At 46.4% G+C, this 9,155-nt stretch overlaps 1 protein-coding gene across 18 annotated transcripts in view; it reads right to left on the bottom strand.

The window, feature by feature from the left end:
• NRXN1 (neurexin 1) overlaps nt 1-9,155 on the bottom strand; it is a 1,686,961-nt gene that overhangs the window by 618,668 nt on the left and 1,059,138 nt on the right. The window lies entirely within an intron of this gene.

The raw sequence follows: 9,155 nt of genomic DNA, 5'->3' as shown, positions 1-9,155 counted from the left end.
TCTTTCTTAGACAAATTACTAACTTTAAGGTCAATAAATAGAAGGCAGGATTGTGATTTGCATTAGCAGTGCGTTATAGTATGGCATTTGTTAAAAGCCACTGTTTCATATTAATATATCTATATATCAGAAGCTGTGTCTTACTGAGCTTAATAATATGCATTAAATTACTGGTATGTAGAGATGACCGAATACAACAGCTTCCCTACCAACCCGGCAGCGTTTTCACAAATATAGACTTGTGACATCACAAAACGACATTTCTGTGGCTGTTCTGTACATATAAAAGTATATAAGTGACCTTTAGTCACTCTTTTGAGATTTGCAGTTATTTATACTTGTTTAATATGCCCTGCAGAAATCTATTTAATACTGTACACTACAGTACATTTAAAAAAATATGCATCACAGAGATAATAGGATTTTAATTACCTACTGGTAAATCCTTTTCTCGTAGTCCGTAGGGGATTCTGGGAATCCATTTAATACCATGGGTATAGACGGGTCCACTAGGAGCCTTGGGCACTTTAAGAATTTGATAGTGTGTGCTGGCTCCTCCCTCTATGCCCCTCCTACCAGACTCAGTCAAGGAAACTGTGCCCGAGGAGACGGACATATTTAAGAGAAGGATAGATAAGAAAAGTGGTGAGATTACGAAACAGCACACACAGAACAAGAGGAAAGCCATGCTAACCAAACTTGAAACCAGGAGCAGCAACAGCTTAACCAACCAGAATACTTAACTAAGTAACAGTGCAGGAAGAACGAAGCACCGGGCGGGCGCCCTGTATCCCCTCCCTGACAAACTTGTAAAACTTTGCAAACGTGTTCGAACCTGACCAAGTAACTGCTCGGCAGAGCTGTAAAGCCGAAACACCCCGGGCAGCCACCCAAGAAGAACCCACCGACCTAGTAGAGTGGGCCTGTACAGATTTTGGAACCGGCAATCCTGCCGCGGAATAAACATGCTGGATAGTGAGCCTGATCCAGCGTGCAATAGACTGCTTTGAAACAGGACACCCAATTTTATTGGGATCATAGAGAATGAACAGCGAGTCAGATTTCCTGTGACAAGCTGTTCTCTTTACATACACCTTCAAAGCCCTCATAACATCCAAAGGCTTTGAAGTAGCAGAGGTGTCCATAACAGCCGGAACAACAATAGGTTGGTTGATGTGAAACGCAGACACCACCTTAGGAAGAAATTGCTGACGAGTTCTGAGTTCATCTCAGTCCTCATGGAAAATTAAGTAGGGACTTTAAGTAGGGACGCCCTAGCTCTGACACACATCTTGCTGAAGCCAAGGCCAACAGTGTGACGATCTTCCACGTAAGGTACTTTACGTCAACCTTCTGTAACAGTTCAAACCAGTTCGATTGGAGAAACTGTAGCACCAAATTAAGATCCCAAGGTGCTGTGAGAGGCACAAAGGGAGGCTGGATGTACAGAACACCTTTCAAGAATGTCTGGACCTCAGGGAGAGAAGCCAATTGTTTCTGAAAGTAAATACACAAGGCCGAAATCTGGACTTTAATGGAGCCTAGGCGTAGGCCCACATCCACTCCCGACTGCAGAAAAAGCAGTAGACGTCCCAGATGAAATTCCACCACAAAATATTGCCTGCTCTCACACCAAGAGACATACTTCTTCCATATACGGTGGTAATGTTTAGATGTTACCCCCTTCCTGGCTTGGATCATAGTTGGGATGACCTTGTCAGGAATTCCTGTCCTGGCTAGAATCAGCCGTTCAACTTCCATGCCGTTAAACGTAGCCGCGGTAAGTCTTGATAGACGAACAGACCCTGTTGCAGAAGATCCTCGCGAAGAGGTAGGGGCCACGGATCTTCGATCAGCATCTTGAGAAGATCCGCATACCAGGCCCTTTGAGGCCAGTCCAGAGCAATGGGGATTGCTTGAACCTTTTCCCTTTTTATTCTCTTTAGAATTCTTGGGATCAGAGGAAATGGAGGAAATACGTACAACAGCTGATAGAACCACGGAGTTGTCAAAGCATCTACCGCCACTGCTTGTGGGTTTCTTGACCTGGAACAATACTGCTTGAGCTTCTTGTTGAGTCGAGTGGCTATCATGTCAATCTGTGGATATCCCCACCGATGTGTCAACTAGAGATGAGCGGGTTCGGTTTCTCTGAATCCGAACCCGCCAGAACTTCATGTTTTTTTTCACGGGTCCGAGCGACTCGGATCTTCCCGCCTTGCTCGGTTAACCCGAGCGCGCCCGAACGTCATCATGACGCTGTCGGATTCTCGCGAGGCTCGGATTCTATCGCGAGACTCGGATTCTATATAAGGAGCCGCGCGTCGCCGCCATTTTCACACGTGCATTGAGATTGATAGGGAGAGGACGTGGCTGGCGTCCTCTCCATTTAGATTATAAGAGACTGAGAGAGATTTACTGGAGCTGACTAGGAGGAGTACTGTTACTGTAGAAGTGTAGAGACTGAGTGGAGAGAGTTTACTAGTGAGGACAGTGCAGTTTACTTTATAATCCGTTCTCTGCCTGAAAAAAGCGATACACAGCACACAGTGACTCAGTCACATACCATATCTGTGTGCACTGCTCAGGCTCAGGCCAGTGTGCTGCATCATCTATTATCTATCTATATATAATATTATATATATCTGTCTGACTGCTCAGCTCACACAGCTTATAATTGTGGGGGAGACTGGGGAGCACTACTGCAGTGCCAGTTATAGGTTATAGCAGGAGCCAGGAGTACATAATATATTATATAGTGAGTGACCACCAGACACACAGTGCAGTTTATTTAATATATCCGTTCTCTGCCTGAAAAAAGCGATACACACAGTGACTCAGTCAGTCACATACCATATCTGTGTGCACTGCTCAGGCTCAGGCCAGTGTGCTGCATCATCTATTATCTATATATAATATTATATATATCTGTCTGACTGCTCAGCTCACACAGCTTATAATTGTGGGGGAGACTGGGGAGCACTACTGCAGTGCCAGTTATAGGTTATAGCAGGAGCCAGGAGTACATAATATATTATATAGTGAGTGACCACCAGACACACAGTGCAGTTTATTTAATATATCCGTTCTCTGCCTGAAAAAAGCGATACACACAGTGACTCAGTCAGTCACATCCCATTCTGTGTGCACTGCTCAGGCTCAGGCCAGTGTGCTGCATCATCTATTATCTATATATAATATTATATATATCTGTCTGACTGCTCAGCTCACACAGCTTATAATTGTGGGGGAGACTGGGGAGCACTACTGCAGTGCCAGTTATAGGTTATAGCAGGAGCCAGGAGTACATAATATATTATATAGTGAGTGACCACCAGACACACAGTGCAGTTTATTTAATATATCCGTTCTCTGCCTGAAAAAAGCGATACACACAGTGACTCAGTCAGTCACATACCATATCTGTGTGCACTGCTCAGGCTCAGGCCAGTGTGCTGCATCATCTATTATCTATATATAATATTATATATATCTGTCTGACTGCTCAGCTCACACAGCTTATAATTGTGGGGGAGACTGGGGAGCACTACTGCAGTGCCAGTTATAGGTTATAGCAGGAGCCAGGAGTACATAATATATTATATAGTGAGTGACCACCAGACACACAGTGCAGTTTTTTTAATATATCCGTTCTCTGCCTGAAAAAAGCGATACACACAGTGACTCAGTCAGTCACATACCATATCTGTGTGCACTGCTCAGGCTCAGGCCAGTGTGCTGCATCATCTATATATATTATATATCTGTCTGACTGCTCAGCTCACACAGCTTATAATTGTGGGGGAGACTGGGGAGCACTACTGCAGTGCCAGTTATAGGTTATAGCAGGAGCCAGGAGTACATATTATATTAAAATTAAACAGTGCACACTTTTGCTGCAGGAGTGCCACTGCCAGTGTGACTGACCAGTGACCTGACCACACTGACCACCAGTATAGTTAGTAGTATACTTATATTGTGATTGCCTGAAAAAGTTAAACACTCGTCGTGTGACTTCACTTGTGTGTTTTTTTTTTTTTTATTCTATAAAAATAAAACTCATTCTGCTGACAGACAGTGTCCAGCAGGTCCGTCATTATATAATATATAATATATACCTGTCCGGCTGCAGTAGTGATATATATATATTTTTTATATCATTTATCATCCAGTCGCAGCAGACACAGTACGGTAGTTCACGGCTGTGGCTACCTCTGTGTCTCTGCACTCGGCAGGCAGTCCGTCCATAATTGTAATACCACCTAACCGTGGATTTTTTTCATTCTTCTTTATACATACATAGTTACATAGACATCTTCTCTTTATCAACCAGTCTATATTAGCTGCAGACACAGTACAGTATGGTAGTTCACGGCTGTGGCTACCTCTGTGTCTGCACTCGGCAGGCAGTCCGTCCATAATTGTATACCACCTAACCGTGGTTTTTTTTCATTCTTCTTTATACATACATAGTTACATAGACATCTTCTCTTTATCAACCAGTCTATATTAGCTGCAGACACAGTACAGTACGGTAGTTCACGGCTGTGGCTACCTCTGTGTCTGCACTCGGCAGGCAGTCCGTCCATAATTGTATACCACCTAACCGTGGATTTTTTTCAGTCTTCTTTATACATACATAGTTACATAGACATCTTCTCTTTATCAACCAGTCTATATTAGCTGCAGACACAGTACAGTACGGTAGTTCACGGCTGTGGCTACCTCTGTGTCTGCAGTCGGCAGGCAGTCCATAATTGTATACTAGTATCCATCTCCATTGTTTACCTGAGGTGCCTTTTAGTTGTGCCTATTAAAATATGGAGAACAAAAATGTTGAGGTTCCAAAATTAGGGAAAGATCAAGATCCACTTCCACCTCGTGCTGAAGCTGCTGCCACTAGTCATGGCCGAGACGATGAAATGCCAGCAACGTCGTCTGCCAAGGCCGATGCCCAATGTCATAGTACAGAGCATGTCAAATCCAAAACACCAAATATCAGAAAAAAAAGGACTCCAAAACCTAAAATAAAATTGTCGGAGGAGAAGCGTAAACTTGCCAATATGCCATTTACCACACGGAGTGGCAAGGAACGGCTGAGGCCCTGGCCTATGTTCATGGCTAGTGGTTCAGCGTCACATGAGGATGGAAGCACTCAGCCTCTCGCTAGAAAAATGAAAAGACTCAAGCTGGCAAAAGCAGCACAGCAAAGAACTGTGCATTTTTCGAAATCCCAAATCCACAAGGAGAGTCCAATTGTGTCGGTTGCGATGCCTGACCTTCCCAACACTGGACGTGAAGAGCATGCGCCTTCCACCATTTGCACGCCCCCTGCAAGTGCTGGAAGGAGCACCCGCAGTCCAGTTCCTGATAGTCAGATTGAAGATGTCAGTGTTGAAGTACACCAGGATGAGGAGGATATGGGTGTTGCTGGCGCTGGGGAGGAAATTGACCAGGAGGATTCTGATGGTGAGGTGGTTTGTTTAAGTCAGGCACCCGGGGAGACACCTGTTGTCCGTGGGAGGAATATGGCCGTTGACATGCCAGGTGAAAATACCAAAAAAATCAGCTCTTCGGTGTGGAGGTATTTCACCAGAAATGCGGACAACAGGTGTCAAGCCGTGTGTTCCCTTTGTCAAGCTGTAATAAGTAGGGGTAAGGACGTTAACCACCTCGGAACATCCTCCCTTATACGTCACCTGCAGCGCATTCATAATAAGTCAGTGACAAGTTCAAAAACTTTGGGTGACAGCGGAAGCAGTCCACTGACCAGTAAATCCCTTCCTCTTGTAACCAAGCTCACGCAAACCACCCCACCAACTCCCTCAGTGTCAATTTCCTCCTTCCCCAGGAATGCCAATAGTCCTGCAGGCCATGTCACTGGCAATTCTGACGAGTCCTCTCCTGCCTGGGATTCCTCCGATGCATCCTTGCGTGTAACGCCTACTGCTGCTGGCGCTGCTGTTGTTGCCGCTGGGAGTCGATGGTCATCCCAGAGGGGAAGTCGTAAGCCCACTTGTACTACTTCCAGTAAGCAATTGACTGTTCAACAGTCCTTTGCGAGGAAGATGAAATATCACAGCAGTCATATTACTGCAAAGCGGATAACTGAGGCCTTGACAACTATGTTGGTGTTAGACGTGCGTCCGGTATCCGCCGTTAGTTCACAGGGAACTAGACAATTTATTGAGGCAGTGTGCCCCCGTTACCAAATACCATCTAGGTTCCACTTCTCTAGGCAGGCGATACCGAGAATGTACACGGACGTCAGAAAAAGACTCACCAGTGTCCTAAAAAATGCAGTTGTACCCAATGTCCACTTAACCACGGACATGTGGACAAGTGGAGCAGGGCAGGGTCAGGACTATATGACTGTGACAGCCCACTGGGTAGATGTATGGACTCCCGCCGCAAGAACAGCAGCGGCGGCACCAGTAGCAGCATCTCGCAAACGCCAACTCTTTCCTAGGCAGGCTACGCTTTGTATCACCGCTTTCCAGAATACGCACACAGCTGAAAACCTCTTACGGCAACTGAGGAAGATCATCGCGGAATGGCTTACCCCAATTGGACTCTCCTGTGGATTTGTGGCATCGGACAACGCCAGCAATATTGTGTGTGCATTAAATATGGGCAAATTCCAGCACGTCCCATGTTTTGCACATACCTTGAATTTGGTGGTGCAGAATTTTTTAAAAAACGACAGGGGCGTGCAAGAGATGCTGTCGGTGGCCAGAAGAATTGCGGGACACTTTCGGCGTACAGGCACCACGTACAGAAGACTGGAGCACCACCAAAAACTACTGAACCTGCCCTGCCATCATCTGAAGCAAGAAGTGGTAACGAGGTGGAATTCAACCCTCTATATGCTTCAGAGGTTGGAGGAGCAGCAAAAGGCCATTCAAGCCTATACAATTGAGCACGATATAGGAGGTGGAATGCACCTGTCTCAAGTGCAGTGGAGAATGATTTCAACGTTGTGCAAGGTTCTGATGCCCTTTGAACTTGCCACACGTGAAGTCAGTTCAGACACTGCCAGCCTGAGTCAGGTCATTCCCCTCATCAGGCTTTTGCAGAAGAAGCTGGAGGCATTGAAGAAGGAGCTAAAAGGGAGCGATTCCGCTAGGCATGTGGGACTTGTGGATGCAGCCCTTAATTCGCTTAACAAGGATTCACGGGTGGTCAATCTGTTGAAATCAGAGCACTACATTTTGGCCACCGTGCTCGATCCTAGATTTAAAGCCTACCTTGGATCTCTCTTTCCGGCAGACACAAGTCTGCTGGGGTTGAAAGACCTGCTGGTGACAAAATTGTCAAGTCAAGCGGAACGCGACCTGTCAACATCTCCTCCTTCACATTCTCCCGCAACTGGGGGTGCGAGGAAAAGGCTCAGAATTCCGAGCCCACCCGCTGGCGGTGATGCAGGGCAGTCTGGAGCGACTGCTGATGCTGACATCTGGTCCGGACTGAAGGACCTGACAACGATTACGGACATGTCGTCTACTGTCACTGCATATGATTCTCTCAACATTGATAGAATGGTGGAGGATTATATGAGTGACCGCATCCAAGTAGGCACGTCACACAGTCCGTACTTATACTGGCAGGAAAAAGAGGCAATTTGGAGGCCCTTGCACAAACTGGCTTTATTCTACCTAAGTTGCCCTCCCACAAGTGTGTACTCCGAAAGAGTGTTTAGTGCCGCCGCTCACCTTGTCAGCAATCGGCGTACGAGGTTACATCCAGAAAATGTGGAGAAGATGATGTTCATTAAAATGAATTATAATCAATTCCTCCGCGGAGACATTGACCAGCAGCAATTGCCTCCACAAAGTACACAGGGAGCTGAGATGGTGGATTCCAGTGGGGACGAATTGATAATCTGTGAGGAGGGGGATGTACACGGTGATATATCGGAGGGTGAAGATGAGGTGGACATCTTGCCTCTGTAGAGCCAGTTTGTGCAAGGAGAGATTAATTGCTTCTTTTTTGGGGGGGGGTCCAAACCAACCCGTCATATCAGTCACAGTCGTGTGGCAGACCCTGTCACTGAAATGATGGGTTGGTTAAAGTGTGCATGTCCTGTTTTGTTTATACAACATAAGGGTGGGTGGGAGGGCCCAAGGACAATTCCATCTTGCACCTCTTTTTTCTTTTCTTTTTCTTTGCATCATGTGCTGATTGGGGAGGGTTTTTTGGAAGGGACATCCTGCGTGACACTGCAGTGCCACTCCTAGATGGGCCCGGTGTTTGTGTCGGCCACTAGGGTCGCTAATCTTACTCACACAGTCAGCTACCTCATTGCGCCTCTTTTTTTCTTTGCGTCATGTGCTGTTTGGGGAGGGTTTTTTGGAAGGGACATCCTGCGTGACACTGCAGTGCCACTCCTAGATGGGCCCGGTGTTTGTGTCGGCCACTAGGGTCGCTAATCTTACTCACACAGCTACCTCATTGCGCCTCTTTTTTTCTTTGCGTCATGTGCTGTTTGGGGAGGGTTTTTTGGAAGGGACATCCTGCGTGACACTGCAGTGCCACTCCTAGATGGGCCCGGTGTTTGTGTCGGCCACTAGGGTCGCTAATCTTACTCACACAGCTACCTCATTGCGCCTCTTTTTTTCTTTGCGTCATGTGCTGTTTGGGGAGGGTTTTTTGGAAGGGCCATCCTGCGTGACACTGCAGTGCCACTCCTAGATGGGCCCGGTGTTTGTGTCGGCCACTAGGGTCGCTAATCTTACTCACACAGCTACCTCATTGCGCCTCTTTTTTTCTTTGCGTCATGTGCTGTTTGGGGAGGGTTTTTTGGAAGGGACATCCTGCGTGACACTGCAGTGCCACTCCTAGATGGGCCCGGTGTTTGTGTCGGCCACTAGGGTCGCTTATCTTACTCACACAGCGACCTCGGTGCAAATTTTAGGACTAAAAATAATATTGTGAGGTGTGAGGTATTCAGAATAGACTGAAAATGAGTGTAAATTATGGTTTTTGAGGTTAATAATACTTTGGGATCAAAATGACCCCCAAATTCTATGATTTAAGCTGTTTTTTAGTGTTTTTTGAAAAAAACACCCGAATCCAAAACACACCCGAATCCGACAAAAAAAAATTCGGTGAGGTTTTGCCAAAACGCGTTCGAACCCAAAACACGGCCGCGGAAC

The sequence above is a fragment of the Pseudophryne corroboree genome, chromosome 4, assembly GCF_028390025.1.
Source record: "Pseudophryne corroboree isolate aPseCor3 chromosome 4, aPseCor3.hap2, whole genome shotgun sequence".
Taxonomy (NCBI): domain Eukaryota; kingdom Metazoa; phylum Chordata; class Amphibia; order Anura; family Myobatrachidae; genus Pseudophryne; species Pseudophryne corroboree.
The sequence above is the reverse complement of the archived record's forward strand: the minus strand, read 5'-3'. Positions and strand labels throughout refer to the sequence as shown.